Below are 27,456 nucleotides of genomic sequence, written 5' to 3'. Positions count from 1 at the left end.
AATTTAGTTCCTAAACTGTTTCCACGTACAAGGCACGGGGCAGCTTTCGAATGTGTGTACTAGTTCCAAAGGAGTGTCACTCCCATAGCAGGAAGTAAACCAGTCGACCAGGGATACTAGGTCCTATCCACTTTTCCACGTGGGACAAGTTATACACTAAGCAGCAAGATAAATTAAAAAAAAAAAAAAAAAAGAAGTTTTTGCTTTGATTAAATAGCTTTTACATCACAAAAGAAAAAAGTTGCCACATGAGCATGGTACTTAGCACGTCAGTTGGTAATCTGAAGTTCATGATGTTTTTTCCTCACACGGGGAACTATTCTCCTCCCTTTTCTTGGGATATTGTGTCACCCACTCAGAACTTTCTCACTGAAACGTTTCCGATTCGAAAGGAAACAGGAGCCTTAGTGACAGACAGAACACATGGATTGTTGCGTCCCTTGACGCTTTGGAGTAATAAGGTGTAGTTGAGAATGGTTTAAGCTATGAAACAAAATGAAATCTTGTGCTAAAGGTCAGTAAGAGCCACAAATACCCTGATGTTCAGCATTTTTGACTGCAAAGTACAAAATCTACCTGAAATATTATTGTCTGGAAAATACATTTCTGTCTTTGATTGTTGGCAGTAGTACAGTTAAAGGTGCGTTCCCATACCGGGAGTCGAACACGGGCCGCCTGGGTGAAAACCAGGAATCCTAACCGCTAGACCATATGGGAATGGATAGCTACACACTGAGGTATCTATTGAAAAAAATCAGCTCGGGGGCTTGCACAAGAAACGTCTGCAGATTGGCACGTGCATCTTGCCTCGTTAGCGCAGTAGGTAGCGCGTCAGTCTCATAATCTGAAGGTCGTGAGTTCGATACTCACACGGGGCAGCGGGCTCCTCTTTTCCGAAGAGATATTGTCAAAAACTTAGAACTTTCCCCTTCATTTCTAACACGTTTCTGATAAGTAAGGATTTGTGAACCCAAATGACACATGGGATGCTGGTTCTCTTGACCCGTTTGCTGTATAAAGAGGCAGATGAGAGTGATTTGAGCTATGACAAAAAATTAAATCTTGTGCCAAAGGTCGTCACAATGAATGTAACCAAAAGCTGGTGTTCAGAATGATTGACAGCTAAGCGCAAAATCTACCTGAAATACTTTTGTCTGAAAAACACCCGCGTCAGTCTCATAATCTGAAGGTCGTGAGTTCGATCCTCACACGGGGCAGCAGGCTCCTCTTTTCCGAAGAGATTTTGTCAAAAACTTAGAACTTTCCCTTTCAGTTCTAACACGTTTCTGATAAGTAAGGATTTGTGAACCCAAATGACAGATGGGACACATGGGTTGCTGTTTCTCTTGACCCGTTTGCTGTATAAAGAGGCAGATGAGAGTGATTTGAGCTGTTTGACAGCTAAGCGCAAAATCTACCTGAAATACTTTTGTCTGAAAAACACCCGTCAGTAGCGAGCGCGTCAGTCTCATATTCTGAAGTTCGTGAGTTCGATCCTCACACGGGGAAGCGGTCTCCTCTTTTCTGAAGAGATTCTGTCACCAAATTAGAACTTTCCCTTTCAGATTTAAAATGTTTCTGATAAGTAAGAATTTGCGAACCCAAATGACAGACAGGACACATGGGTTGTTGATTCTCTTGACACGTTTGCTGTAAAAGGGGCTAGTTGAGATTGATTTGAGCTATGAAACCAAATTAAATCTTGTGCCAAAGTTCATCACAACGAACGGACCAAAAGATGGCGTTCAGAATTTTCGACAGCTTAACGCAAATTCTACCTGAAATACTTTTGTCTGAAAAACACCTTTGTCTTTGAATGTTGGTGGCAGTACAGAAAAGTACATTCCCATACCGGGAGTTGAACCCGGGCCACCTGGGTGAGAACCAGGAATCCTAACCGCTAGACCATATGGGAAAAGTTGTGCTGTCTTATCAGTGACAATCTGAAAAAAAATAAGTTTTCTACTTGGCACAAGCAACTTCTGCAGTTCTATTTGCGCAGCTTGCCTCGTTAACACAGTTGTAAGCAAATCAGTCTCATAAGCTGAAAGATGAACGTTCGATTCTTAGACGGGGTACTGGTCCCTCGTTTTCTCAATCGATTCTGTCTCCATCTTGGCTACAGGGCCACAGATTTTTCCGATTCAGTACCAAAACATAACCAATTTAGTTCCTAAACTGTTTCCACGTACAAGGCATGGGGCAGCTTTTGAATGTGTGTACTAGTTCCAAAGGAGTGTCACTCCCATAGCAGGAAGTAAACCAGTCGGCCAGGGATACTAGGTCCTATCCACTTTTCCACGTGGGACAAGTTATACACTAAGCAGCAAGATAAATTAAAAAAAAAAAAAAAAAGAAGTTTTTGCTTTGATTAAATAGCTTTTACATCACAAAAGAAAAAAGTTGCCACATGAGCATGGTACTTAGCACGTCAGTTGGTAATCTGAAGTTCATGAGGTTTTTTCCTCACACGTGGAACTATTCTCCCCCCTTTTCTTGGGATATTGTGTCACCCACTCAGAACTTTCTCAATGAAACGTTTCCGATTCGAAAGGAAACAGGAGCCTTAGTGACAGAAAGAACACATGGATTGTTGCGTCCCTTGACGCTTTGGAGTAATAAGGTGTAGTTGAGAATGGTTTAAGCTATGAAACAAAATGAAATCTTGTGCTAAAGGTCAGTAAGAGCCACAAATACCCTGATGTTCAGCATTTTTGACTGCAAAGTAATAAATCTACCTGAAATATTATTGTCTGGAAAATACATTTCTGTCTTTGATTGTTGGCAGTAGTACAGTAAAAGGTGCGTTCCCATACCGGGAGTTGAACCCGGCCCGCCTGGGTGAGAACCAGGAATCCTAACCGCTAGACCATATGGGAAAAGATGTGCTGTCTTATCAGTGACAATCTGAAAAAAAATAAGTTTTCTACTTGGCACAAGCAACTTCTGCAGTTCTATTTGCGCAGCTTGCCTCGTTAACACAGTTGTAAGCAAATCAGTCTCATAAGCTGAAAGATGAACGTTCGATTCTTAGACGGGGTACTGGTCCCTCGTTTTCTCAATCGATTCTGTCTCCATCTTGGCTACAGGGCCACAGATTTTTCCGATTCAGTACCAAAACATAACCAATTTAGTTCCTAAACTGTTTCCACGTACAAGGCATGGGGCAGCTTTTGAATGTGTGTACTAGTTCCAAAGGAGTGTCACTCCCATAGCAGGAAGTAAACCAGTCGACCAGGGATACTAGGTCCTATCCACTTTTCCACGTGGGACAAGTTATACACTAAGCAGCAAGATAAATTAAAAAAAAAAAAAAAAAAAAAGAAGTTTTTGCTTTGATTAAATAGCTTTTACATCACAAAAGAAAAAAGTTGCCACATGAGCATGGTACTTAGCACGTCAGTTGGTAATCTGAAGTTCATGAGGTTTTTTCCTCACACGTGGAACTATTCTCCCCCCTTTTCTTGGGATATTGTGTCACCCACTCAGAACTTTCTCACTGAAACGTTTCCGATTCGAAAGGAAACAGGAGCCTTAGTGACAGAAAGAACACATGGATTGTTGCGTCCCTTGACGCTTTGGAGTAATAAGGTGTAGTTGAGAATGGTTTAAGCTATGAAACAAAATGAAATCTTGTGCTAAATGTCAGTAAGAGCCACAAATACCCTGATGTTCAGCATTTTTGACTGCAAAGTACAAAATCTACCTGAAATATTATTGTCTGGAAAATACATTTCTGTCTTTGATTGTTGGCAGTAGTACAGTAAAAGGTGCGTTCCCATACCGGGAGTCGAACGCGGGCCGCCTGGGTGAAAACCAGGAATCCTAACCGCTAGACCATATGGGAATGGATAGCTACACACTGAGGTATCTATTGAAAAAAATCAGCTCGGGGGCTTGCACAAGAAACGTCTGCAGATTGGCACGTGCATCTTGCCTCGTTAGCGCAGTAGGTAGCGCGTCAGTCTCATAATCTGAAGGTCGTGAGTTCGATCCTCACACGGGGCAGCAGGCTCCTCTTTTCCGAAGAGATTTTGTCAAAATCTTAGAACTTTCCCTTTCAGTTCTAACACGTTTCTGATAAGTAAGGATTTGTGAACCCAAATGACAGATGGGACACATGGGTTGCTGTTTCTCTTGACCCGTTTGCTGTATAAAGAGGCAGATGAGAGTGATTTGAGCTGTTTGACAGCTAAGCGCAAAATCTACCTGAAATACTTTTGTCTGAAAAACACCCGTCAGTAGCGAGCGCGTCAGTCTCATATTCTGAAGTTCGTGAGTTCGATCCTCACACGGGGAAGCGGTCTCCTCTTTTCTGAAGAGATTCTGTCACCAAATTAGAACTTTCCCTTTCAGATTTAAAATGTTTCTGATAAGTAAGAATTTGCGAACCCAAATGACAGACAGGACACATGGGTTGTTGATTCTCTTGACACGTTTGCTGTAAAAGGGGCTAGTTGAGATTGATTTGAGCTATGAAACCAAATTAAATCTTGTGCCAAAGTTCATCACAACGAACGGACCAAAAGATGGCGTTCAGAATTTTCGACAGCTTAACGCAAATTCTACCTGAAATACTTTTGTCTGAAAAACACCTTTGTCTTTGAATGTTGGTGGCAGTACAGAAAAGTACATTCCCATACCGGGAGTTGAACCCGGGTCGCCTGGGTGAGAACCAGGAATCCTAACCGCTAGACCATATGGGAAAAGATGTGCTGTCTTATCAGTGACAATCTGAAAAAAAATAAGTTTTCTACTTGGCACAAGCAACTTCTGCAGTTCTATTTGCGCAGCTTGCCTCGTTAACACAGTTGTAAGCAAATCAGTCTCATAAGCTGAAAGATGAACGTTCGATTGTTAGACGGGGTACTGGTCCCTCGTTTTCTCAATCGATTCTGTCTCCATCTTGGCTACAGGGCCACAGATTTTTCCGATTCAGTACCAAAACATAACCAATTTAGTTCCTAAACTGTTTCCACGTACAAGGCACGGGGCAGCTTTCGAATGTGTGTACTAGTTCCAAAGGAGTGTCACTCCCATAGCAGGAAGTAAACCAGTCGACCAGGGATACTAGGTCCTATCCACTTTTCCACGTGGGACAAGTTATACACTAAGCAGCAAGATAAATTTAAAAAAAAAAAAAAAAAAAAGAAGTTTTTGCTTTGATTAAATAGCTTTTACATCACAAAAGAAAAAAGTTGCCACATGAGCATGGTACTTAGCACGTCAGTTGGTAATCTGAAGTTCATGATGTTTTTTCCTCACACGGGGAACTATTCTCCTCCCTTTTCTTGGGATATTGTGTCACCCACTCAGAACTTTCTCACTGAAACGTTTCCGATTCGAAAGGAAACAGGAGCCTTAGTGACAGACAGAACACATGGATTGTTGCGTCCCTTGACGCTTTGGAGTAATAAGGTGTAGTTGAGAATGGTTTAAGCTATGAAACAAAATGAAATCTTGTGCTAAAGGTCAGTAAGAGCCACAAATACCCTGATGTTCAGCATTTTTGACTGCAAAGTACAAAATCTACCTGAAATATTATTGTCTGGAAAATACATTTCTGTCTTTGATTGTTGGCAGTAGTACAGTAAAAGGTGCGTTCCCATACCGGGAGTCGAACACGGGCCGCCTGGGTGAAAACCAGGAATCCTAACCGCTAGACCATATGGGAATGGATAGCTACACACTGAGGTATCTATTGAAAAAAATCAGCTCGGGGGCTTGCACAAGAAACGTCTGCAGATTGGCACGTGCATCTTGCCTCGTTAGCGCAGTAGGTAGCGCGTCGGTCTCATAATCTGAAGGTCGTGAGTTCGATACTCACACGGGGCAGCGGGCTCCTCTTTTCCGAAGAGATATTGTCAAAAACTTAGAACTTTCCCCTTCATTTCTAACACGTTTCTGATAAGTAAGGATTTGTGAACCCAAATGACACATGGGATGCTGGTTCTCTTGACCCGTTTGCTGTATAAAGAGGCAGATGAGAGTGATTTGAGCTATGACAAAAAATTAAATCTTATGCCAAAGGTCGTCACAATGAATGTAACCAAAAGCTGGTGTTCAGAATGATTGACAGCTAAGCGCAAAATCTACCTGAAATACTTTTGTCTGAAAAACACCCGCGTCAGTCTCATAATCTGAAGGTCGTGAGTTCGATCCTCACACGGGGCAGCAGGCTCCTCTTTTCCGAAGAGATTTTGTCAAAAACTTAGAACTTTCCCTTTCAGTTCTAACACGTTTCTGATAAGTAAGGATTTGTGAACCCAAATGACAGATGGGACACATGGGTTGCTGTTTCTCTTGACCCGTTTGCTGTATAAAGAGGCAGATGAGAGTGATTTGAGCTGTTTGACAGCTAAGCGCAAAATCTACCTGAAATACTTTTGTCTGAAAAACACCCGTCAGTAGCGAGCGCGTCAGTCTCATATTCTGAAGTTCGTGAGTTCGATCCTCACACGGGGAAGCGGTCTCCTCTTTTCTGAAGAGATTCTGTCACCAAATTAGAACTTTCCCTTTCAGATTTAAAATGTTTCTGATAAGTAAGAATTTGCGAACCCAAATGACAGACAGGACACATGGGTTGTTGATTCTCTTGACACGTTTGCTGTAAAAGGGGCTAGTTGAGATTGATTTGAGCTATGAAACCAAATTAAATCTTGTGCCAAAGTTCATCACAACGAACGGACCAAAAGATGGCGTTCAGAATTTTCGACAGCTTAACGCAAATTCTACCTGAAATACTTTTGTCTGAAAAACACCTTTGTCTTTGAATGTTGGTGGCAGTACAGAAAAGTACATTCCCATACCGGGAGTTGAACCCGGGCCACCTGGGTGAGAACCAGGAATCCTAACCGCTAGACCATATGGGAAAAGTTGTGCTGTCTTATCAGTGACAATCTGAAAAAAAATAAGTTTTCTACTTGGCACAAGCAACTTCTGCAGTTCTATTTGCGCAGCTTGCCTCGTTAACACAGTTGTAAGCAAATCAGTCTCATAAGCTGAAAGATGAACGTTCGATTCTTAGACGGGGTACTGGTCCCTCGTTTTCTCAATCGATTCTGTCTCCATCTTGGCTACAGGGCCACAGATTTTTCCGATTCAGTACCAAAACATAACCAATTTAGTTCCTAAACTGTTTCCACGTACAAGGCATGGGGCAGCTTTTGAATGTGTGTACTAGTTCCAAAGGAGTGTCACTCCCATAGCAGGAAGTAAACCAGTCGGCCAGGGATACTAGGTCCTATCCACTTTTCCACGTGGGACAAGTTATACACTAAGCAGCAAGATAAATTAAAAAAAAAAAAAAAAAGAAGTTTTTGCTTTGATTAAATAGCTTTTACATCACAAAAGAAAAAAGTTGCCACATGAGCATGGTACTTAGCACGTCAGTTGGTAATCTGAAGTTCATGAGGTTTTTTCCTCACACGTGGAACTATTCTCCCCCCTTTTCTTGGGATATTGTGTCACCCACTCAGAACTTTCTCAATGAAACGTTTCCGATTCGAAAGGAAACAGGAGCCTTAGTGACAGAAAGAACACATGGATTGTTGCGTCCCTTGACGCTTTGGAGTAATAAGGTGTAGTTGAGAATGGTTTAAGCTATGAAACAAAATGAAATCTTGTGCTAAAGGTCAGTAAGAGCCACAAATACCCTGATGTTCAGCATTTTTGACTGCAAAGTAATAAATCTACCTGAAATATTATTGTCTGGAAAATACATTTCTGTCTTTGATTGTTGGCAGTAGTACAGTAAAAGGTGCGTTCCCATACCGGGAGTTGAACCCGGCCCGCCTGGGTGAGAACCAGGAATCCTAACCGCTAGACCATATGGGAAAAGATGTGCTGTCTTATCAGTGACAATCTGAAAAAAAATAAGTTTTCTACTTGGCACAAGCAACTTCTGCAGTTCTATTTGCGCAGCTTGCCTCGTTAACACAGTTGTAAGCAAATCAGTCTCATAAGCTGAAAGATGAACGTTCGATTCTTAGACGGGGTACTGGTCCCTCGTTTTCTCAATCGATTCTGTCTCCATCTTGGCTACAGGGCCACAGATTTTTCCGATTCAGTACCAAAACATAACCAATTTAGTTCCTAAACTGTTTCCACGTACAAGGCATGGGGCAGCTTTTGAATGTGTGTACTAGTTCCAAAGGAGTGTCACTCCCATAGCAGGAAGTAAACCAGTCGACCAGGGATACTAGGTCCTATCCACTTTTCCACGTGGGACAAGTTATACACTAAGCAGCAAGATAAATTAAAAAAAAAAAAAAAAAAAAAAGAAGTTTTTGCTTTGATTAAATAGCTTTTACATCACAAAAGAAAAAAGTTGCCACATGAGCATGGTACTTAGCACGTCAGTTGGTAATCTGAAGTTCATGAGGTTTTTTCCTCACACGTGGAACTATTCTCCCCCCTTTTCTTGGGATATTGTGTCACCCACTCAGAACTTTCTCACTGAAACGTTTCCGATTCGAAAGGAAACAGGAGCCTTAGTGACAGAAAGAACACATGGATTGTTGCGTCCCTTGACGCTTTGGAGTAATAAGGTGTAGTTGAGAATGGTTTAAGCTATGAAACAAAATGAAATCTTGTGCTAAATGTCAGTAAGAGCCACAAATACCCTGATGTTCAGCATTTTTGACTGCAAAGTACAAAATCTACCTGAAATATTATTGTCTGGAAAATACATTTCTGTCTTTGATTGTTGGCAGTAGTACAGTAAAAGGTGCGTTCCCATACCGGGAGTCGAACGCGGGCCGCCTGGGTGAAAACCAGGAATCCTAACCGCTAGACCATATGGGAATGGATAGCTACACACTGAGGTATCTATTGAAAAAAATCAGCTCGGGGGCTTGCACAAGAAACGTCTGCAGATTGGCACGTGCATCTTGCCTCGTTAGCGCAGTAGGTAGCGCGTCAGTCTCATAATCTGAAGGTCGTGAGTTCGATCCTCACACGGGGCAGCAGGCTCCTCTTTTCCGAAGAGATTTTGTCAAAATCTTAGAACTTTCCCTTTCAGTTCTAACACGTTTCTGATAAGTAAGGATTTGTGAACCCAAATGACAGATGGGACACATGGGTTGCTGTTTCTCTTGACCCGTTTGCTGTATAAAGAGGCAGATGAGAGTGATTTGAGCTGTTTGACAGCTAAGCGCAAAATCTACCTGAAATACTTTTGTCTGAAAAACACCCGTCAGTAGCGAGCGCGTCAGTCTCATATTCTGAAGTTCGTGAGTTCGATCCTCACACGGGGAAGCGGTCTCCTCTTTTCTGAAGAGATTCTGTCACCAAATTAGAACTTTCCCTTTCAGATTTAAAATGTTTCTGATAAGTAAGAATTTGCGAACCCAAATGACAGACAGGACACATGGGTTGTTGATTCTCTTGACACGTTTGCTGTAAAAGGGGCTAGTTGAGATTGATTTGAGCTATGAAACCAAATTAAATCTTGTGCCAAAGTTCATCACAACGAACGGACCAAAAGATGGCGTTCAGAATTTTCGACAGCTTAACGCAAATTCTACCTGAAATACTTTTGTCTGAAAAACACCTTTGTCTTTGAATGTTGGTGGCAGTACAGAAAAGTACATTCCCATACCGGGAGTTGAACCCGGGTCGCCTGGGTGAGAACCAGGAATCCTAACCGCTAGACCATATGGGAAAAGATGTGCTGTCTTATCAGTGACAATCTGAAAAAAAATAAGTTTTCTACTTGGCACAAGCAACTTCTGCAGTTCTATTTGCGCAGCTTGCCTCGTTAACACAGTTGTAAGCAAATCAGTCTCATAAGCTGAAAGATGAACGTTCGATTGTTAGACGGGGTACTGGTCCCTCGTTTTCTCAATCGATTCTGTCTCCATCTTGGCTACAGGGCCACAGATTTTTCCGATTCAGTACCAAAACATAACCAATTTAGTTCCTAAACTGTTTCCACGTACAAGGCACGGGGCAGCTTTCGAATGTGTGTACTAGTTCCAAAGGAGTGTCACTCCCATAGCAGGAAGTAAACCAGTCGACCAGGGATACTAGGTCCTATCCACTTTTCCACGTGGGACAAGTTATACACTAAGCAGCAAGATAAATTTAAAAAAAAAAAAAAAAAAAAGAAGTTTTTGCTTTGATTAAATAGCTTTTACATCACAAAAGAAAAAAGTTGCCACATGAGCATGGTACTTAGCACGTCAGTTGGTAATCTGAAGTTCATGATGTTTTTTCCTCACACGGGGAACTATTCTCCTCCCTTTTCTTGGGATATTGTGTCACCCACTCAGAACTTTCTCACTGAAACGTTTCCGATTCGAAAGGAAACAGGAGCCTTAGTGACAGACAGAACACATGGATTGTTGCGTCCCTTGACGCTTTGGAGTAATAAGGTGTAGTTGAGAATGGTTTAAGCTATGAAACAAAATGAAATCTTGTGCTAAAGGTCAGTAAGAGCCACAAATACCCTGATGTTCAGCATTTTTGACTGCAAAGTACAAAATCTACCTGAAAAATTATTGTCTGGAAAATACATTTCTGTCTTTGATTGTTGGCAGTAGTACAGTAAAAGGTGCGTTCCCATACCGGGAGTCGAACACGGGCCGCCTGGGTGAAAACCAGGAATCCTAACCGCTAGACCATATGGGAATGGATAGCTACACACTGAGGTATCTATTGAAAAAAATCAGCTCGGGGGCTTGCACAAGAAACGTCTGCAGATTGGCACGTGCATCTTGCCTCGTTAGCGCAGTAGGTAGCGCGTCAGTCTCATAATCTGAAGGTCGTGAGTTCGATACTCACACGGGGCAGCGGGCTCCTCTTTTCCGAAGAGATATTGTCAAAAACTTAGAACTTTCCCCTTCATTTCTAACACGTTTCTGATAAGTAAGGATTTGTGAACCCAAATGACACATGGGATGCTGGTTCTCTTGACCCGTTTGCTGTATAAAGAGGCAGATGAGAGTGATTTGAGCTATGACAAAAAATTAAATCTTGTGCCAAAGGTCGTCACAATGAATGTAACCAAAAGCTGGTGTTCAGAATGATTGACAGCTAAGCGCAAAATCTACCTGAAATACTTTTGTCTGAAAAACACCCGCGTCAGTCTCATAATCTGAAGGTCGTGAGTTCGATCCTCACACGGGGCAGCAGGCTCCTCTTTTCCGAAGAGATTTTGTCAAAAACTTAGAACTTTCCCTTTCAGTTCTAACACGTTTCTGATAAGTAAGGATTTGTGAACCCAAATGACAGATGGGACACATGGGTTGCTGTTTCTCTTGACCCGTTTGCTGTATAAAGAGGCAGATGAGAGTGATTTGAGCTGTTTGACAGCTAAGCGCAAAATCTACCTGAAATACTTTTGTCTGAAAAACACCCGTCAGTAGCGAGCGCGTCAGTCTCATATTCTGAAGTTCGTGAGTTCGATCCTCACACGGGGAAGCGGTCTCCTCTTTTCTGAAGAGATTCTGTCACCAAATTAGAACTTTCCCTTTCAGATTTAAAATGTTTCTGATAAGTAAGAATTTGCGAACCCAAATGACAGACAGGACACATGGGTTGTTGATTCTCTTGACACGTTTGCTGTAAAAGGGGCTAGTTGAGATTGATTTGAGCTATGAAACCAAATTAAATCTTGTGCCAAAGTTCATCACAACGAACGGACCAAAAGATGGCGTTCAGAATTTTCGACAGCTTAACGCAAATTCTACCTGAAATACTTTTGTCTGAAAAACACCTTTGTCTTTGAATGTTGGTGGCAGTACAGAAAAGTACATTCCCATACCGGGAGTTGAACCCGGGCCACCTGGGTGAGAACCAGGAATCCTAACCGCTAGACCATATGGGAAAAGTTGTGCTGTCTTATCAGTGACAATCTGAAAAAAAATAAGTTTTCTACTTGGCACAAGCAACTTCTGCAGTTCTATTTGCGCAGCTTGCCTCGTTAACACAGTTGTAAGCAAATCAGTCTCATAAGCTGAAAGATGAACGTTCGATTCTTAGACGGGGTACTGGTCCCTCGTTTTCTCAATCGATTCTGTCTCCATCTTGGCTACAGGGCCACAGATTTTTCCGATTCAGTACCAAAACATAACCAATTTAGTTCCTAAACTGTTTCCACGTACAAGGCATGGGGCAGCTTTTGAATGTGTGTACTAGTTCCAAAGGAGTGTCACTCCCATAGCAGGAAGTAAACCAGTCGGCCAGGGATACTAGGTCCTATCCACTTTTCCACGTGGGACAAGTTATACACTAAGCAGCAAGATAAATTAAAAAAAAAAAAAAAAAAAAAAAGAAGTTTTTGCTTTGATTAAATAGCTTTTACATCACAAAAGAAAAAAGTTGCCACATGAGCATGGTACTTAGCACGTCAGTTGGTAATCTGAAGTTCATGAGGTTTTTTCCTCACACGTGGAACTATTCTCCCCCCTTTTCTTGGGATATTGTGTCACCCACTCAGAACTTTCTCAATGAAACGTTTCCGATTCGAAAGGAAACAGGAGCCTTAGTGACAGAAAGAACACATGGATTGTTGCGTCCCTTGACGCTTTGGAGTAATAAGGTGTAGTTGAGAATGGTTTAAGCTATGAAACAAAATGAAATCTTGTGCTAAAGGTCAGTAAGAGCCACAAATACCCTGATGTTCAGCATTTTTGACTGCAAAGTAATAAATCTACCTGAAATATTATTGTCTGGAAAATACATTTCTGTCTTTGATTGTTGGCAGTAGTACAGTAAAAGGTGCGTTCCCATACCGGGAGTTGAACCCGGCCCGCCTGGGTGAGAACCAGGAATCCTAACCGCTAGACCATATGGGAAAAGATGTGCTGTCTTATCAGTGACAATCTGAAAAAAAATAAGTTTTCTACTTGGCACAAGCAACTTCTGCAGTTCTATTTGCGCAGCTTGCCTCGTTAACACAGTTGTAAGCAAATCAGTCTCATAAGCTGAAAGATGAACGTTCGATTCTTAGACGGGGTACTGGTCCCTCGTTTTCTCAATCGATTCTGTCTCCATCTTGGCTACAGGGCCACAGATTTTTCCGATTCAGTACCAAAACATAACCAATTTAGTTCCTAAACTGTTTCCACGTACAAGGCATGGGGCAGCTTTTGAATGTGTGTACTAGTTCCAAAGGAGTGTCACTCCCATAGCAGGAAGTAAACCAGTCGACCAGGGATACTAGGTCCTATCCACTTTTCCACGTGGGACAAGTTATACACTAAGCAGCAAGATAAATTAAAAAAAAAAAAAAAAAAAAAAGAAGTTTTTGCTTTGATTAAATAGCTTTTACATCACAAAAGAAAAAAGTTGCCACATGAGCATGGTACTTAGCACGTCAGTTGGTAATCTGAAGTTCATGAGGTTTTTTCCTCACACGTGGAACTATTCTCCCCCCTTTTCTTGGGATATTGTGTCACCCACTCAGAACTTTCTCACTGAAACGTTTCCGATTCGAAAGGAAACAGGAGCCTTAGTGACAGAAAGAACACATGGATTGTTGCGTCCCTTGACGCTTTGGAGTAATAAGGTGTAGTTGAGAATGGTTTAAGCTATGAAACAAAATGAAATCTTGTGCTAAATGTCAGTAAGAGCCACAAATACCCTGATGTTCAGCATTTTTGACTGCAAAGTACAAAATCTACCTGAAATATTATTGTCTGGAAAATACATTTCTGTCTTTGATTGTTGGCAGTAGTACAGTAAAAGGTGCGTTCCCATACCGGGAGTCGAACGCGGGCCGCCTGGGTGAAAACCAGGAATCCTAACCGCTAGACCATATGGGAATGGATAGCTACACACTGAGGTATCTATTGAAAAAAATCAGCTCGGGGGCTTGCACAAGAAACGTCTGCAGATTGGCACGTGCATCTTGCCTCGTTAGCGCAGTAGGTAGCGCGTCAGTCTCATAATCTGAAGGTCGTGAGTTCGATCCTCACACGGGGCAGCAGGCTCCTCTTTTCCGAAGAGATTTTGTCAAAATCTTAGAACTTTCCCTTTCAGTTCTAACACGTTTCTGATAAGTAAGGATTTGTGAACCCAAATGACAGATGGGACACATGGGTTGCTGTTTCTCTTGACCCGTTTGCTGTATAAAGAGGCAGATGAGAGTGATTTGAGCTGTTTGACAGCTAAGCGCAAAATCTACCTGAAATACTTTTGTCTGAAAAACACCCGTCAGTAGCGAGCGCGTCAGTCTCATATTCTGAAGTTCGTGAGTTCGATCCTCACACGGGGAAGCGGTCTCCTCTTTTCTGAAGAGATTCTGTCACCAAATTAGAACTTTCCCTTTCAGATTTAAAATGTTTCTGATAAGTAAGAATTTGCGAACCCAAATGACAGACAGGACACATGGGTTGTTGATTCTCTTGACACGTTTGCTGTAAAAGGGGCTAGTTGAGATTGATTTGAGCTATGAAACCAAATTAAATCTTGTGCCAAAGTTCATCACAACGAACGGACCAAAAGATGGCGTTCAGAATTTTCGACAGCTTAACGCAAATTCTACCTGAAATACTTTTGTCTGAAAAACACCTTTGTCTTTGAATGTTGGTGGCAGTACAGAAAAGTACATTCCCATACCGGGAGTTGAACCCGGGTCGCCTGGGTGAGAACCAGGAATCCTAACCGCTAGACCATATGGGAAAAGATGTGCTGTCTTATCAGTGACAATCTGAAAAAAAATAAGTTTTCTACTTGGCACAAGCAACTTCTGCAGTTCTATTTGCGCAGCTTGCCTCGTTAACACAGTTGTAAGCAAATCAGTCTCATAAGCTGAAAGATGAACATTCGATTGTTAGACGGGGTACTGGTCCCTCGTTTTCTCAATCGATTCTGTCTCCATCTTGGCTACAGGGCCACAGATTTTTCCGATTCAGTACCAAAACATAACCAATTTAGTTCCTAAACTGTTTCCACGTACAAGGCACGGGGCAGCTTTCGAATGTGTGTACTAGTTCCAAAGGAGTGTCACTCCCATAGCAGGAAGTAAACCAGTCGACCAGGGATACTAGGTCCTATCCACTTTTCCACGTGGGACAAGTTATACACTAAGCAGCAAGATAAATTAAAAAAAAAAAAAAAAAAGAAGTTTTTGCTTTGATTAAATAGCTTTTACATCACAAAAGAAAAAAGTTGCCACATGAGCATGGTACTTAGCACGTCAGTTGGTAATCTGAAGTTCATGATGTTTTTTCCTCACACGGGGAACTATTCTCCTCCCTTTTCTTGGGATATTGTGTCACCCACTCAGAACTTTCTCACTGAAACGTTTCCGATTCGAAAGGAAACAGGAGCCTTAGTGACAGACAGAACACATGGATTGTTGCGTCCCTTGACGCTTTGGAGTAATAAGGTGTAGTTGAGAATGGTTTAAGCTATGAAACAAAATGAAATCTTGTGCTAAAGGTCAGTAAGAGCCACAAATACCCTGATGTTCAGCATTTTTGACTGCAAAGTACAAAATCTACCTGAAATATTATTGTCTGGAAAATACATTTCTGTCTTTGATTGTTGGCAGTAGTACAGTAAAAGGTGCGTTCCCATACCGGGAGTCGAACACGGGCCGCCTGGGTGAAAACCAGGAATCCTAACCGCTAGACCATATGGGAATGGATAGCTACACACTGAGGTATCTATTGAAAAAAATCAGCTCGGGGGCTTGCACAAGAAACGTCTGCAGATTGGCACGTGCATCTTGCCTCGTTAGCGCAGTAGGTAGCGCGTCAGTCTCATAATCTGAAGGTCGTGAGTTCGATACTCACACGGGGCAGCGGGCTCCTCTTTTCCGAAGAGATATTGTCAAAAACTTAGAACTTTCCCCTTCATTTCTAACACGTTTCTGATAAGTAAGGATTTGTGAACCCAAATGACACATGGGATGCTGGTTCTCTTGACCCGTTTGCTGTATAAAGAGGCAGATGAGAGTGATTTGAGCTATGACAAAAAATTAAATCTTGTGCCAAAGGTCGTCACAATGAATGTAACCAAAAGCTGGTGTTCAGAATGATTGACAGCTAAGCGCAAAATCTACCTGAAATACTTTTGTCTGAAAAACACCCGCGTCAGTCTCATAATCTGAAGGTCGTGAGTTCGATCCTCACACGGGGCAGCAGGCTCCTCTTTTCCGAAGAGATTTTGTCAAAAACTTAGAACTTTCCCTTTCAGTTCTAACACGTTTCTGATAAGTAAGGATTTGTGAACCCAAATGACAGATGGGACACATGGGTTGCTGTTTCTCTTGACCCGTTTGCTGTATAAAGAGGCAGATGAGAGTGATTTGAGCTGTTTGACAGCTAAGCGCAAAATCTACCTGAAATACTTTTGTCTGAAAAACACCCGTCAGTAGCGAGCGCGTCAGTCTCATATTCTGAAGTTCGTGAGTTCGATCCTCACACGGGGAAGCGGTCTCCTCTTTTCTGAAGAGATTCTGTCACCAAATTAGAACTTTCCCTTTCAGATTTAAAATGTTTCTGATAAGTAAGAATTTGCGAACCCAAATGACAGACAGGACACATGGGTTGTTGATTCTCTTGACACGTTTGCTGTAAAAGGGGCTAGTTGAGATTGATTTGAGCTATGAAACCAAATTAAATCTTGTGCCAAAGTTCATCACAACGAACGGACCAAAAGATGGCGTTCAGAATTTTCGACAGCTTAACGCAAATTCTACCTGAAATACTTTTGTCTGAAAAACACCTTTGTCTTTGAATGTTGGTGGCAGTACAGAAAAGTACATTCCCATACCGGGAGTTGAACCCGGGCCACCTGGGTGAGAACCAGGAATCCTAACCGCTAGACCATATGGGAAAAGTTGTGCTGTCTTATCAGTGACAATCTGAAAAAAAATAAGTTTTCTACTTGGCACAAGCAACTTCTGCAGTTCTATTTGCGCAGCTTGCCTCGTTAACACAGTTGTAAGCAAATCAGTCTCATAAGCTGAAAGATGAACGTTCGATTCTTAGACGGGGTACTGGTCCCTCGTTTTCTCAATCGATTCTGTCTCCATCTTGGCTACAGGGCCACAGATTTTTCCGATTCAGTACCAAAACATAACCAATTTAGTTCCTAAACTGTTTCCACGTACAAGGCATGGGGCAGCTTTTGAATGTGTGTACTAGTTCCAAAGGAGTGTCACTCCCATAGCAGGAAGTAAACCAGTCGGCCAGGGATACTAGGTCCTATCCACTTTTCCACGTGGGACAAGTTATACACTAAGCAGCAAGATAAATTAAAAAAAAAAAAAAAAAGAAGTTTTTGCTTTGATTAAATAGCTTTTACATCACAAAAGAAAAAAGTTGCCACATGAGCATGGTACTTAGCACGTCAGTTGGTAATCTGAAGTTCATGAGGTTTTTTCCTCACACGTGGAACTATTCTCCTCCCTTTTCTTGGGATATTGTGTCACCCACTCAGAACTTTCTCACTGAAACGTTTCCGATTCGAAAGGAAACAGGAGCCTTAGTGACAGAAAGAACACATGGATTGTTGCGTCCCTTGACGCTTTGGAGTAATAAGGTGTAGTTGAGAATGGTTTAAGCTATGAAACAAAATGAAATCTTGTGCTAAATGTCAGTAAGAGCCACAAATACCCTGATGTTCAGCATTTTTGACTGCAAAGTACAAAATCTACCTGAAATATTATTGTCTGGAAAATACATTTCTGTCTTTGATTGTTGGCAGTAGTACAGTAAAAGGTGCGTTCCCATACCGGGAGTCGAACGCGGGCCGCCTGGGTGAAAACCAGGAATCCTAACCGCTAGACCATATGGGAATGGATAGCTACACACTGAGGTATCTATTGAAAAAAATCAGCTCGGGGGCTTGCACAAGAAACGTCTGCAGATTGGCACGTGCATCTTGCCTCGTTAGCGCAGTAGGTAGCGCGTCAGTCTCATAATCTGAAGGTCGTGAGTTCGATCCTCACACGGGGCAGCAGGCTCCTCTTTTCCGAAGAGATTTTGTCAAAATCTTAGAACTTTCCCTTTCAGTTCTAACACGTTTCTGATAAGTAAGGATTTGTGAACCCAAATGACAGATGGGACACATGGGTTGCTGTTTCTCTTGACCCGTTTGCTGTATAAAGAGGCAGATGAGAGTGATTTGAGCTGTTTGACAGCTAAGCGCAAAATCTACCTGAAATACTTTTGTCTGAAAAACACCCGTCAGTAGCGAGCGCGTCAGTCTCATATTCTGAAGTTCGTGAGTTCGATCCTCACACGGGGAAGCGGTCTCCTCTTTTCTGAAGAGATTCTGTCACCAAATTAGAACTTTCCCTTTCAGATTTAAAATGTTTCTGATAAGTAAGAATTTGCGAACCCAAATGACAGACAGGACACATGGGTTGTTGATTCTCTTGACACGTTTGCTCTAAAAGGGGCTAGTTGAGATTGATTTGAGCTATGAAACCAAATTAAATCTTGTGCCAAAGTTCATCACAACGAACGGACCAAAAGATGGCGTTCAGAATTTTCGACAGCTTAACGCAAATTCTACCTGAAATACTTTTGTCTGAAAAACACCTTTGTCTTTGAATGTTGGTGGCAGTACAGAAAAGTACATTCCCATACCGGGAGTTGAACCCGGGTCGCCTGGGTGAGAACCAGGAATCCTAACCGCTAGACCATATGGGAAAAGATGTGCTGTCTTATCAGTGACAATCTGAAAAAAAATAAGTTTTCTACTTGGCACAAGCAACTTCTGCAGTTCTATTTGCGCAGCTTGCCTCGTTAACACAGTTGTAAGCAAATCAGTCTCATAAGCTGAAAGATGAACGTTCGATTGTTAGACGGGGTACTGGTCCCTCGTTTTCTCAATCGATTCTGTCTCCATCTTGGCTACAGGGCCACAGATTTTTCCGATTCAGTACCAAAACATAACCAATTTAGTTCCTAAACTGTTTCCACGTACAAGGCACGGGGCAGCTTTCGAATGTGTGTACTAGTTCCAAAGGAGTGTCACTCCCATAGCAGGAAGTAAACCAGTCGACCAGGGATACTAGGTCCTATCCACTTTTCCACGTGGGACAAGTTATACACTAAGCAGCAAGATAAATTAAAAAAAAAAAAAAAAAAGAAGTTTTTGCTTTGATTAAATAGCTTTTACATCACAAAAGAAAAAAGTTGCCACATGAGCATGGTACTTAGCACGTCAGTTGGTAATCTGAAGTTCATGATGTTTTTTCCTCACACGGGGAACTATTCTCCTCCCTTTTCTTGGGATATTGTGTCACCCACTCAGAACTTTCTCACTGAAACGTTTCCGATTCGAAAGGAAACAGGAGCCTTAGTGACAGACAGAACACATGGATTGTTGCGTCCCTTGACGCTTTGGAGTAATAAGGTGTAGTTGAGAATGGTTTAAGCTATGAAACAAAATGAAATCTTGTGCTAAAGGTCAGTAAGAGCCACAAATACCCTGATGTTCAGCATTTTTGACTGCAAAGTACAAAATCTACCTGAAATATTATTGTCTGGAAAATACATTTCTGTCTTTGATTGTTGGCAGTAGTACAGTAAAAGGTGCGTTCCCATACCGGGAGTCGAACACGGGCCGCCTGGGTGAAAACCAGGAATCCTAACAGCTAGACCATATGGGAATGGATAGCTACACACTGAGGTATCTATTGAAAAAAATCAGCTCGGGGGCTTGCACAAGAAACGTCTGCAGATTGGCACGTGCATCTTGCCTCGTTAGCGCAGTAGGTAGCGCGTCAGTCTCATAATCTGAAGGTCGTGAGTTCGATACTCACACGGGGCAGCGGGCTCCTCTTTTCCGAAGAGATATTGTCAAAAACTTAGAACTTTCCCCTTCATTTCTAACACGTTTCTGATAAGTAAGGATTTGTGAACCCAAATGACACATGGGATGCTGGTTCTCTTGACCCGTTTGCTGTATAAAGAGGCAGATGAGAGTGATTTGAGCTATGACAAAAAATTAAATCTTGTGCCAAAGGTCGTCACAATGAATGTAACCAAAAGCTGGTGTTCAGAATGATTGACAGCTAAGCGCAAAATCTACCTGAAATACTTTTGTCTGAAAAACACCCGCGTCAGTCTCATAATCTGAAGGTCGTGAGTTCGATCCTCACACGGGGCAGCAGGCTCCTCTTTTCCGAAGAGATTTTGTCAAAAACTTAGAACTTTCCCTTTCAGTTCTAACACGTTTCTGATAAGTAAGGATTTGTGAACCCAAATGACAGATGGGACACATGGGTTGCTGTTTCTCTTGACCCGTTTGCTGTATAAAGAGGCAGATGAGAGTGATTTGAGCTGTTTGACAGCTAAGCGCAAAATCTACCTGAAATACTTTTGTCTGAAAAACACCCGTCAGTAGCGAGCGCGTCAGTCTCATATTCTGAAGTTCGTGAGTTCGATCCTCACACGGGGAAGCGGTCTCCTCTTTTCTGAAGAGATTCTGTCACCAAATTAGAACTTTCCCTTTCAGATTTAAAATGTTTCTGATAAGTAAGAATTTGCGAACCCAAATGACAGACAGGACACATGGGTTGTTGATTCTCTTGACACGTTTGCTGTAAAAGGGGCTAGTTGAGATTGATTTGAGCTATGAAACCAAATTAAATCTTGTGCCAAAGTTCATCACAACGAACGGACCAAAAGATGGCGTTCAGAATTTTCGACAGCTTAACGCAAATTCTACCTGAAATACTTTTGTCTGAAAAACACCTTTGTCTTTGAATGTTGGTGGCAGTACAGAAAAGTACATTCCCATACCGGGAGTTGAACCCGGGCCACCTGGGTGAGAACCAGGAATCCTAACCGCTAGACCATATGGGAAAAGTTGTGCTGTCTTATCAGTGACAATCTGAAAAAAAATAAGTTTTCTACTTGGCACAAGCAACTTCTGCAGTTCTATTTGCGCAGCTTGCCTCGTTAACACAGTTGTAAGCAAATCAGTCTCATAAGCTGAAAGATGAACGTTCGATTCTTAGACGGGGTACTGGTCCCTCGTTTTCTCAATCGATTCTGTCTCCATCTTGGCTACAGGGCCACAGATTTTTCCGATTCAGTACCAAAACATAACCAATTTAGTTCCTAAACTGTTTCCACGTACAAGGCATGGGGCAGCTTTTGAATGTGTGTACTAGTTCCAAAGGAGTGTCACTCCCATAGCAGGAAGTAAACCAGTCGGCCAGGGATACTAGGTCCTATCCACTTTTCCACGTGGGACAAGTTATACACTAAGCAGCAAGATAAATTTAAAAAAAAAAAAAAAAAAAAGAAGTTTTTGCTTTGATTAAATAGCTTTTACATCACAAAAGAAAAAAGTTGCCACATGAGCATGGTACTTAGCACGTCAGTTGGTAATCTGAAGTTCATGAGGTTTTTTCCTCACACGTGGAACTATTCTCCCCCCTTTTCTTGGGATATTGTGTCACCCACTCAGAACTTTCTCAATGAAACGTTTCCGATTCGAAAGGAAACAGGAGCCTTAGTGACAGAAAGAACACATGGATTGTTGCGTCCCTTGACGCTTTGGAGTAATAAGGTGTAGTTGAGAATGGTTTAAGCTATGAAACAAAATGAAATCTTGTGCTAAAGGTCAGTAAGAGCCACAAATACCCTGATGTTCAGCATTTTTGACTGCAAAGTACAAAATCTACCTGAAATATTATTGTCTGGAAAATACATTTCTGTCTTTGATTGTTGGCAGTAGTACAGTAAAAGGTGCGTTCCCATACCGGGAGTCGAACACGGGCCGCCTGGGTGAAAACCAGGAATCCTAACAGCTAGACCATATGGGAATGGATAGCTACACACTGAGGTATCTATTGAAAAAAATCAGCTCGGGGGCTTGCACAAGAAACGTCTGCAGATTGGCACGTGCATCTTGCCTCGTTAGCGCAGTAGGTAGCGCGTCAGTCTCATAATCTGAAGGTCGTGAGTTCGATACTCACACGGGGCAGCGGGCTCCTCTTTTCCGAAGAGATATTGTCAAAAACTTAGAACTTTCCCCTTCATTTCTAACACGTTTCTGATAAGTAAGGATTTGTGAACCCAAATGACACATGGGATGCTGGTTCTCTTGACCCGTTTGCTGTATAAAGAGGCAGATGAGAGTGATTTGAGCTATGACAAAAAATTAAATCTTGTGCCAAAGGTCGTCACAATGAATGTAACCAAAAGCTGGTGTTCAGAATGATTGACAGCTAAGCGCAAAATCTACCTGAAATACTTTTGTCTGAAAAACACCCGCGTCAGTCTCATAATCTGAAGGTCGTGAGTTCGATCCTCACACGGGGCAGCAGGCTCCTCTTTTCCGAAGAGATTTTGTCAAAAACTTAGAACTTTCCCTTTCAGTTCTAACACGTTTCTGATAAGTAAGGATTTGTGAACCCAAATGACAGATGGGACACATGGGTTGCTGTTTCTCTTGACCCGTTTGCTGTATAAAGAGGCAGATGAGAGTGATTTGAGCTGTTTGACAGCTAAGCGCAAAATCTACCTGAAATACTTTTGTCTGAAAAACACCCGTCAGTAGCGAGCGCGTCAGTCTCATATTCTGAAGTTCGTGAGTTCGATCCTCACACGGGGAAATGGTCTCCTCTTTTCTGAAGAGATTCTGTCACCAAATTAGAACTTTCCCTTTCAGATTTAAAATGTTTCTGATAAGTAAGAATTTGCGAACCCAAATGACAGACAGGACACATGGGTTGTTGATTCTCTTGACACGTTTGCTGTAAAAGGGGCTAGTTGAGATTGATTTGAGCTATGAAACCAAATTAAATCTTGTGCCAAAGTTCATCACAACGAACGGACCAAAAGATGGCGTTCAGAATTTTCGACAGCTTAACGCAAATTCTACCTGAAATACTTTTGTCTGAAAAACACCTTTGTCTTTGAATGTTGGTGGCAGTACAGAAAAGTACATTCCCATACCGGGAGTTGAACCCGGGCCACCTGGGTGAGAACCAGGAATCCTAACCGCTAGACCATATGGGAAAAGTTGTGCTGTCTTATCAGTGACAATCTGAAAAAAAATAAGTTTTCTACTTGGCACAAGCAACTTCTGCAGTTCTATTTGCGCAGCTTGCCTCGTTAACACAGTTGTAAGCAAATCAGTCTCATAAGCTGAAAGATGAACGTTCGATTCTTAGACGGGGTACTGGTCCCTCGTTTTCTCAATCGATTCTGTCTCCATCTTGGCTACAGGGCCACAGATTTTTCCGATTCAGTACCAAAACATAACCAATTTAGTTCCTAAACTGTTTCCACGTACAAGGCATGGGGCAGCTTTTGAATGTGTGTACTAGTTCCAAAGGAGTGTCACTCCCATAGCAGGAAGTAAACCAGTCGGCCAGGGATACTAGGTCCTATCCACTTTTCCACGTGGGACAAGTTATACACTAAGCAGCAAGATAAATTAAAAAAAAAAAAAAAAAGAAGTTTTTGCTTTGATTAAATAGCTTTTACATCACAAAAGAAAAAAGTTGCCACATGAGCATGGTACTTAGCACGTCAGTTGGTAATCTGAAGTTCATGAGGTTTTTTCCTCACACGTGGAACTATTCTCCTCCCTTTTCTTGGGATATTGTGTCACCCACTCAGAACTTTCTCACTGAAACGTTTCCGATTCGAAAGGAAACAGGAGCCTTAGTGACAGAAAGAACACATGGATTGTTGCGTCCCTTGACGCTTTGGAGTAATAAGGTGTAGTTGAGAATGGTTTAAGCTATGAAACAAAATGAAATCTTGTGCTAAATGTCAGTAAGAGCCACAAATACCCTGATGTTCAGCATTTTTGACTGCAAAGTACAAAATCTACCTGAAATATTATTGTCTGGAAAATACATTTCTGTCTTTGATTGTTGGCAGTAGTACAGTAAAAGGTGCGTTCCCATACCGGGAGTCGAACGCGGGCCGCCTGGGTGAAAACCAGGAATCCTAACCGCTAGACCATATGGGAATGGATAGCTACACACTGAGGTATCTATTGAAAAAAATCAGCTCGGGGGCTTGCACAAGAAACGTCTGCAGATTGGCACGTGCATCTTGCCTCGTTAGCGCAGTAGGTAGCGCGTCAGTCTCATAATCTGAAGGTCGTGAGTTCGATCCTCACACGGGGCAGCAGGCTCCTCTTTTCCGAAGAGATTTTGTCAAAATCTTAGAACTTTCCCTTTCAGTTCTAACACGTTTCTGATAAGTAAGGATTTGTGAACCCAAATGACAGATGGGACACATGGGTTGCTGTTTCTCTTGACCCGTTTGCTGTATAAAGAGGCAGATGAGAGTGATTTGAGCTGTTTGACAGCTAAGCGCAAAATCTACCTGAAATACTTTTGTCTGAAAAACACCCGTCAGTAGCGAGCGCGTCAGTCTCATATTCTGAAGTTCGTGAGTTCGATCCTCACACGGGGAAGCGGTCTCCTCTTTTCTGAAGAGATTCTGTCACCAAATTAGAACTTTCCCTTTCAGATTTAAAATGTTTCTGATAAGTAAGAATTTGCGAACCCAAATGACAGACAGGACACATGGGTTGTTGATTCTCTTGACACGTTTGCTCTAAAAGGGGCTAGTTGAGATTGATTTGAGCTATGAAACCAAATTAAATCTTGTGCCAAAGTTCATCACAACGAACGGACCAAAAGATGGCGTTCAGAATTTTCGACAGCTTAACGCAAATTCTACCTGAAATACTTTTGTCTGAAAAACACCTTTGTCTTTGAATGTTGGTGGCAGTACAGAAAAGTACATTCCCATACCGGGAGTTGAACCCGGGTCGCCTGGGTGAGAACCAGGAATCCTAACCGCTAGACCATATGGGAAAAGATGTGCTGTCTTATCAGTGACAATCTGAAAAAAAATAAGTTTTCTACTTGGCACAAGCAACTTCTGCAGTTCTATTTGCGCAGCTTGCCTCGTTAACACAGTTGTAAGCAAATCAGTCTCATAAGCTGAAAGATGAACGTTCGATTGTTAGACGGGGTACTGGTCCCTCGTTTTCTCAATCGATTCTGTCTCCATCTTGGCTACAGGGCCACAGATTTTTCCGATTCAGTACCAAAACATAACCAATTTAGTTCCTAAACTGTTTCCACGTACAAGGCACGGGGCAGCTTTCGAATGTGTGTACTAGTTCCAAAGGAGTGTCACTCCCATAGCAGGAAGTAAACCAGTCGACCAGGGATACTAGGTCCTATCCACTTTTCCACGTGGGACAAGTTATACACTAAGCAGCAAGATAAATTAAAAAAAAAAAAAAAAAAGAAGTTTTTGCTTTGATTAAATAGCTTTTACATCACAAAAGAAAAAAGTTGCCACATGAGCATGGTACTTAGCACGTCAGTTGGTAATCTGAAGTTCATGATGTTTTTTCCTCACACGGGGAACTATTCTCCTCCCTTTTCTTGGGATATTGTGTCACCCACTCAGAACTTTCTCACTGAAACGTTTCCGATTCGAAAGGAAACAGGAGCCTTAGTGACAGACAGAACACATGGATTGTTGCGTCCCTTGACGCTTTGGAGTAATAAGGTGTAGTTGAGAATGGTTTAAGCTATGAAACAAAATGAAATCTTGTGCTAAAGGTCAGTAAGAGCCACAAATACCCTGATGTTCAGCATTTTTGACTGCAAAGTACAAAATCTACCTGAAATATTATTGTCTGGAAAATACATTTCTGTCTTTGATTGTTGGCAGTAGTACAGTAAAAGGTGCGTTCCCATACCGGGAGTCGAACACGGGCCGCCTGGGTGAAAACCAGGAATCCTAACAGCTAGACCATATGGGAATGGATAGCTACACACTGAGGTATCTATTGAAAAAAATCAGCTCGGGGGCTTGCACAAGAAACGTCTGCAGATTGGCACGTGCATCTTGCCTCGTTAGCGCAGTAGGTAGCGCGTCAGTCTCATAATCTGAAGGTCGTGAGTTCGATACTCACACGGGGCAGCGGGCTCCTCTTTTCCGAAGAGATATTGTCAAAAACTTAGAACTTTCCCCTTCATTTCTAACACGTTTCTGATAAGTAAGGATTTGTGAACCCAAATGACACATGGGATGCTGGTTCTCTTGACCCGTTTGCTGTATAAAGAGGCAGATGAGAGTGATTTGAGCTATGACAAAAAATTAAATCTTGTGCCAAAGGTCGTCACAATGAATGTAACCAAAAGCTGGTGTTCAGAATGATTGACAGCTAAGCGCAAAATCTACCTGAAATACTTTTGTCTGAAAAACACCCGCGTCAGTCTCATAATCTGAAGGTCGTGAGTTCGATCCTCACACGGGGCAGCAGGCTCCTCTTTTCCGAAGAGATTTTGTCAAAAACTTAGAACTTTCCCTTTCAGTTCTAACACGTTTCTGATAAGTAAGGATTTGTGAACCCAAATGACAGATGGGACACATGGGTTGCTGTTTCTCTTGACCCGTTTGCTGTATAAAGAGGCAGATGAGAGTGATTTGAGCTGTTTGACAGCTAAGCGCAAAATCTACCTGAAATACTTTTGTCTGAAAAACACCCGTCAGTAGCGAGCGCGTCAGTCTCATATTCTGAAGTTCGTGAGTTCGATCCTCACACGGGGAAGCGGTCTCCTCTTTTCTGAAGAGATTCTGTCACCAAATTAGAACTTTCCCTTTCAGATTTAAAATGTTTCTGATAAGTAAGAATTTGCGAACCCAAATGACAGACAGGACACATGGGTTGTTGATTCTCTTGACACGTTTGCTGTAAAAGGGGCTAGTTGAGATTGATTTGAGCTATGAAACCAAATTAAATCTTGTGCCAAAGTTCATCACAACGAACGGACCAAAAGATGGCGTTCAGAATTTTCGACAGCTTAACGCAAATTCTACCTGAAATACTTTTGTCTGAAAAACACCTTTGTCTTTGAATGTTGGTGGCAGTACAGAAAAGTACATTCCCATACCGGGAGTTGAACCCGGGCCACCTGGGTGAGAACCAGGAATCCTAACCGCTAGACCATATGGGAAAAGTTGTGCTGTCTTATCAGTGACAATCTGAAAAAAAATAAGTTTTCTACTTGGCACAAGCAACTTCTGCAGTTCTATTTGCGCAGCTTGCCTCGTTAACACAGTTGTAAGCAAATCAGTCTCATAAGCTGAAAGATGAACGTTCGATTCTTAGACGGGGTACTGGTCCCTCGTTTTCTCAATCGATTCTGTCTCCATCTTGGCTACAGGGCCACAGATTTTTCCGATTCAGTACCAAAACATAACCAATTTAGTTCCTAAACTGTTTCCACGTACAAGGCATGGGGCAGCTTTTGAATGTGTGTACTAGTTCCAAAGGAGTGTCACTCCCATAGCAGGAAGTAAACCAGTCGGCCAGGGATACTAGGTCCTATCCACTTTTCCACGTGGGACAAGTTATACACTAAGCAGCAAGATAAATTTAAAAAAAAAAAAAAAAAAAAGAAGTTTTTGCTTTGATTAAATAGCTTTTACATCACAAAAGAAAAAAGTTGCCACATGAGCATGGTACTTAGCACGTCAGTTG

At 42.1% G+C, this 27,456-nt stretch overlaps 36 non-coding genes across 36 annotated transcripts; 12 read left to right on the top strand and 24 right to left on the bottom strand.

The window, feature by feature from the left end:
• Window positions 1–645: 645 nt before the first annotated feature.
• On the bottom strand, window positions 646–717 carry TRNAE-UUC (transfer RNA glutamic acid (anticodon UUC)). The gene has a single exon. It is a non-coding gene; the product is annotated as a tRNA-Glu (tRNA).
• Window positions 718–805: 88 nt separating this feature from the next.
• Window positions 806–878, top strand: TRNAM-CAU (transfer RNA methionine (anticodon CAU)). The gene has a single exon. It is a non-coding gene; the product is annotated as a tRNA-Met (tRNA).
• Window positions 879–1,843: 965 nt separating this feature from the next.
• TRNAE-CUC (transfer RNA glutamic acid (anticodon CUC)) lies at window positions 1,844–1,915 on the bottom strand. The gene has a single exon. It is a non-coding gene; the product is annotated as a tRNA-Glu (tRNA).
• Window positions 1,916–2,807: 892 nt separating this feature from the next.
• Window positions 2,808–2,879, bottom strand: TRNAE-CUC (transfer RNA glutamic acid (anticodon CUC)). The gene has a single exon. It is a non-coding gene; the product is annotated as a tRNA-Glu (tRNA).
• An 896-nt stretch (window positions 2,880–3,775) lies between these two features.
• On the bottom strand, window positions 3,776–3,847 carry TRNAE-UUC (transfer RNA glutamic acid (anticodon UUC)). Its single transcript has one exon. It is a non-coding gene; the product is annotated as a tRNA-Glu (tRNA).
• An 88-nt stretch (window positions 3,848–3,935) lies between these two features.
• TRNAM-CAU (transfer RNA methionine (anticodon CAU)) lies at window positions 3,936–4,008 on the top strand. The gene has a single exon. It is a non-coding gene; the product is annotated as a tRNA-Met (tRNA).
• A 626-nt stretch (window positions 4,009–4,634) lies between these two features.
• TRNAE-CUC (transfer RNA glutamic acid (anticodon CUC)) lies at window positions 4,635–4,706 on the bottom strand. The gene has a single exon. It is a non-coding gene; the product is annotated as a tRNA-Glu (tRNA).
• Window positions 4,707–5,602: 896 nt separating this feature from the next.
• On the bottom strand, window positions 5,603–5,674 carry TRNAE-UUC (transfer RNA glutamic acid (anticodon UUC)). Its single transcript has one exon. It is a non-coding gene; the product is annotated as a tRNA-Glu (tRNA).
• Window positions 5,675–5,762: 88 nt separating this feature from the next.
• TRNAM-CAU (transfer RNA methionine (anticodon CAU)) lies at window positions 5,763–5,835 on the top strand. The gene has a single exon. It is a non-coding gene; the product is annotated as a tRNA-Met (tRNA).
• Window positions 5,836–6,800: 965 nt separating this feature from the next.
• TRNAE-CUC (transfer RNA glutamic acid (anticodon CUC)) lies at window positions 6,801–6,872 on the bottom strand. The gene has a single exon. It is a non-coding gene; the product is annotated as a tRNA-Glu (tRNA).
• An 892-nt stretch (window positions 6,873–7,764) lies between these two features.
• TRNAE-CUC (transfer RNA glutamic acid (anticodon CUC)) lies at window positions 7,765–7,836 on the bottom strand. Its single transcript has one exon. It is a non-coding gene; the product is annotated as a tRNA-Glu (tRNA).
• An 897-nt stretch (window positions 7,837–8,733) lies between these two features.
• On the bottom strand, window positions 8,734–8,805 carry TRNAE-UUC (transfer RNA glutamic acid (anticodon UUC)). Its single transcript has one exon. It is a non-coding gene; the product is annotated as a tRNA-Glu (tRNA).
• Window positions 8,806–8,893: 88 nt separating this feature from the next.
• On the top strand, window positions 8,894–8,966 carry TRNAM-CAU (transfer RNA methionine (anticodon CAU)). Its single transcript has one exon. It is a non-coding gene; the product is annotated as a tRNA-Met (tRNA).
• Window positions 8,967–9,592: 626 nt separating this feature from the next.
• On the bottom strand, window positions 9,593–9,664 carry TRNAE-CUC (transfer RNA glutamic acid (anticodon CUC)). The gene has a single exon. It is a non-coding gene; the product is annotated as a tRNA-Glu (tRNA).
• Window positions 9,665–10,560: 896 nt separating this feature from the next.
• TRNAE-UUC (transfer RNA glutamic acid (anticodon UUC)) lies at window positions 10,561–10,632 on the bottom strand. The gene has a single exon. It is a non-coding gene; the product is annotated as a tRNA-Glu (tRNA).
• Window positions 10,633–10,720: 88 nt separating this feature from the next.
• TRNAM-CAU (transfer RNA methionine (anticodon CAU)) lies at window positions 10,721–10,793 on the top strand. Its single transcript has one exon. It is a non-coding gene; the product is annotated as a tRNA-Met (tRNA).
• Window positions 10,794–11,758: 965 nt separating this feature from the next.
• On the bottom strand, window positions 11,759–11,830 carry TRNAE-CUC (transfer RNA glutamic acid (anticodon CUC)). Its single transcript has one exon. It is a non-coding gene; the product is annotated as a tRNA-Glu (tRNA).
• Window positions 11,831–12,728: 898 nt separating this feature from the next.
• TRNAE-CUC (transfer RNA glutamic acid (anticodon CUC)) lies at window positions 12,729–12,800 on the bottom strand. Its single transcript has one exon. It is a non-coding gene; the product is annotated as a tRNA-Glu (tRNA).
• Window positions 12,801–13,697: 897 nt separating this feature from the next.
• Window positions 13,698–13,769, bottom strand: TRNAE-UUC (transfer RNA glutamic acid (anticodon UUC)). The gene has a single exon. It is a non-coding gene; the product is annotated as a tRNA-Glu (tRNA).
• Window positions 13,770–13,857: 88 nt separating this feature from the next.
• Window positions 13,858–13,930, top strand: TRNAM-CAU (transfer RNA methionine (anticodon CAU)). Its single transcript has one exon. It is a non-coding gene; the product is annotated as a tRNA-Met (tRNA).
• Window positions 13,931–14,556: 626 nt separating this feature from the next.
• Window positions 14,557–14,628, bottom strand: TRNAE-CUC (transfer RNA glutamic acid (anticodon CUC)). The gene has a single exon. It is a non-coding gene; the product is annotated as a tRNA-Glu (tRNA).
• Window positions 14,629–15,521: 893 nt separating this feature from the next.
• Window positions 15,522–15,593, bottom strand: TRNAE-UUC (transfer RNA glutamic acid (anticodon UUC)). Its single transcript has one exon. It is a non-coding gene; the product is annotated as a tRNA-Glu (tRNA).
• An 88-nt stretch (window positions 15,594–15,681) lies between these two features.
• On the top strand, window positions 15,682–15,754 carry TRNAM-CAU (transfer RNA methionine (anticodon CAU)). Its single transcript has one exon. It is a non-coding gene; the product is annotated as a tRNA-Met (tRNA).
• Window positions 15,755–16,719: 965 nt separating this feature from the next.
• Window positions 16,720–16,791, bottom strand: TRNAE-CUC (transfer RNA glutamic acid (anticodon CUC)). Its single transcript has one exon. It is a non-coding gene; the product is annotated as a tRNA-Glu (tRNA).
• An 892-nt stretch (window positions 16,792–17,683) lies between these two features.
• Window positions 17,684–17,755, bottom strand: TRNAE-UUC (transfer RNA glutamic acid (anticodon UUC)). The gene has a single exon. It is a non-coding gene; the product is annotated as a tRNA-Glu (tRNA).
• Window positions 17,756–17,843: 88 nt separating this feature from the next.
• TRNAM-CAU (transfer RNA methionine (anticodon CAU)) lies at window positions 17,844–17,916 on the top strand. Its single transcript has one exon. It is a non-coding gene; the product is annotated as a tRNA-Met (tRNA).
• A 626-nt stretch (window positions 17,917–18,542) lies between these two features.
• TRNAE-CUC (transfer RNA glutamic acid (anticodon CUC)) lies at window positions 18,543–18,614 on the bottom strand. Its single transcript has one exon. It is a non-coding gene; the product is annotated as a tRNA-Glu (tRNA).
• Window positions 18,615–19,667: 1,053 nt separating this feature from the next.
• TRNAM-CAU (transfer RNA methionine (anticodon CAU)) lies at window positions 19,668–19,740 on the top strand. Its single transcript has one exon. It is a non-coding gene; the product is annotated as a tRNA-Met (tRNA).
• A 965-nt stretch (window positions 19,741–20,705) lies between these two features.
• Window positions 20,706–20,777, bottom strand: TRNAE-CUC (transfer RNA glutamic acid (anticodon CUC)). The gene has a single exon. It is a non-coding gene; the product is annotated as a tRNA-Glu (tRNA).
• Window positions 20,778–21,833: 1,056 nt separating this feature from the next.
• Window positions 21,834–21,906, top strand: TRNAM-CAU (transfer RNA methionine (anticodon CAU)). Its single transcript has one exon. It is a non-coding gene; the product is annotated as a tRNA-Met (tRNA).
• A 965-nt stretch (window positions 21,907–22,871) lies between these two features.
• TRNAE-CUC (transfer RNA glutamic acid (anticodon CUC)) lies at window positions 22,872–22,943 on the bottom strand. The gene has a single exon. It is a non-coding gene; the product is annotated as a tRNA-Glu (tRNA).
• An 892-nt stretch (window positions 22,944–23,835) lies between these two features.
• On the bottom strand, window positions 23,836–23,907 carry TRNAE-UUC (transfer RNA glutamic acid (anticodon UUC)). The gene has a single exon. It is a non-coding gene; the product is annotated as a tRNA-Glu (tRNA).
• Window positions 23,908–23,995: 88 nt separating this feature from the next.
• Window positions 23,996–24,068, top strand: TRNAM-CAU (transfer RNA methionine (anticodon CAU)). Its single transcript has one exon. It is a non-coding gene; the product is annotated as a tRNA-Met (tRNA).
• Window positions 24,069–24,694: 626 nt separating this feature from the next.
• TRNAE-CUC (transfer RNA glutamic acid (anticodon CUC)) lies at window positions 24,695–24,766 on the bottom strand. The gene has a single exon. It is a non-coding gene; the product is annotated as a tRNA-Glu (tRNA).
• A 1,053-nt stretch (window positions 24,767–25,819) lies between these two features.
• Window positions 25,820–25,892, top strand: TRNAM-CAU (transfer RNA methionine (anticodon CAU)). The gene has a single exon. It is a non-coding gene; the product is annotated as a tRNA-Met (tRNA).
• Window positions 25,893–26,857: 965 nt separating this feature from the next.
• Window positions 26,858–26,929, bottom strand: TRNAE-CUC (transfer RNA glutamic acid (anticodon CUC)). Its single transcript has one exon. It is a non-coding gene; the product is annotated as a tRNA-Glu (tRNA).
• Window positions 26,930–27,456: the final 527 nt, after the last annotated feature.

The sequence above is a fragment of the Dendrobates tinctorius genome, unplaced genomic scaffold, assembly GCF_039654945.1.
Source record: "Dendrobates tinctorius isolate UK_male_01 unplaced genomic scaffold, ASM3965494v1 ptg000272l, whole genome shotgun sequence".
Lineage (NCBI taxonomy): Eukaryota > Metazoa > Chordata > Amphibia > Anura > Dendrobatidae > Dendrobates > Dendrobates tinctorius.
The sequence above is the reverse complement of the archived record's forward strand: the minus strand, read 5'-3'. Positions and strand labels throughout refer to the sequence as shown.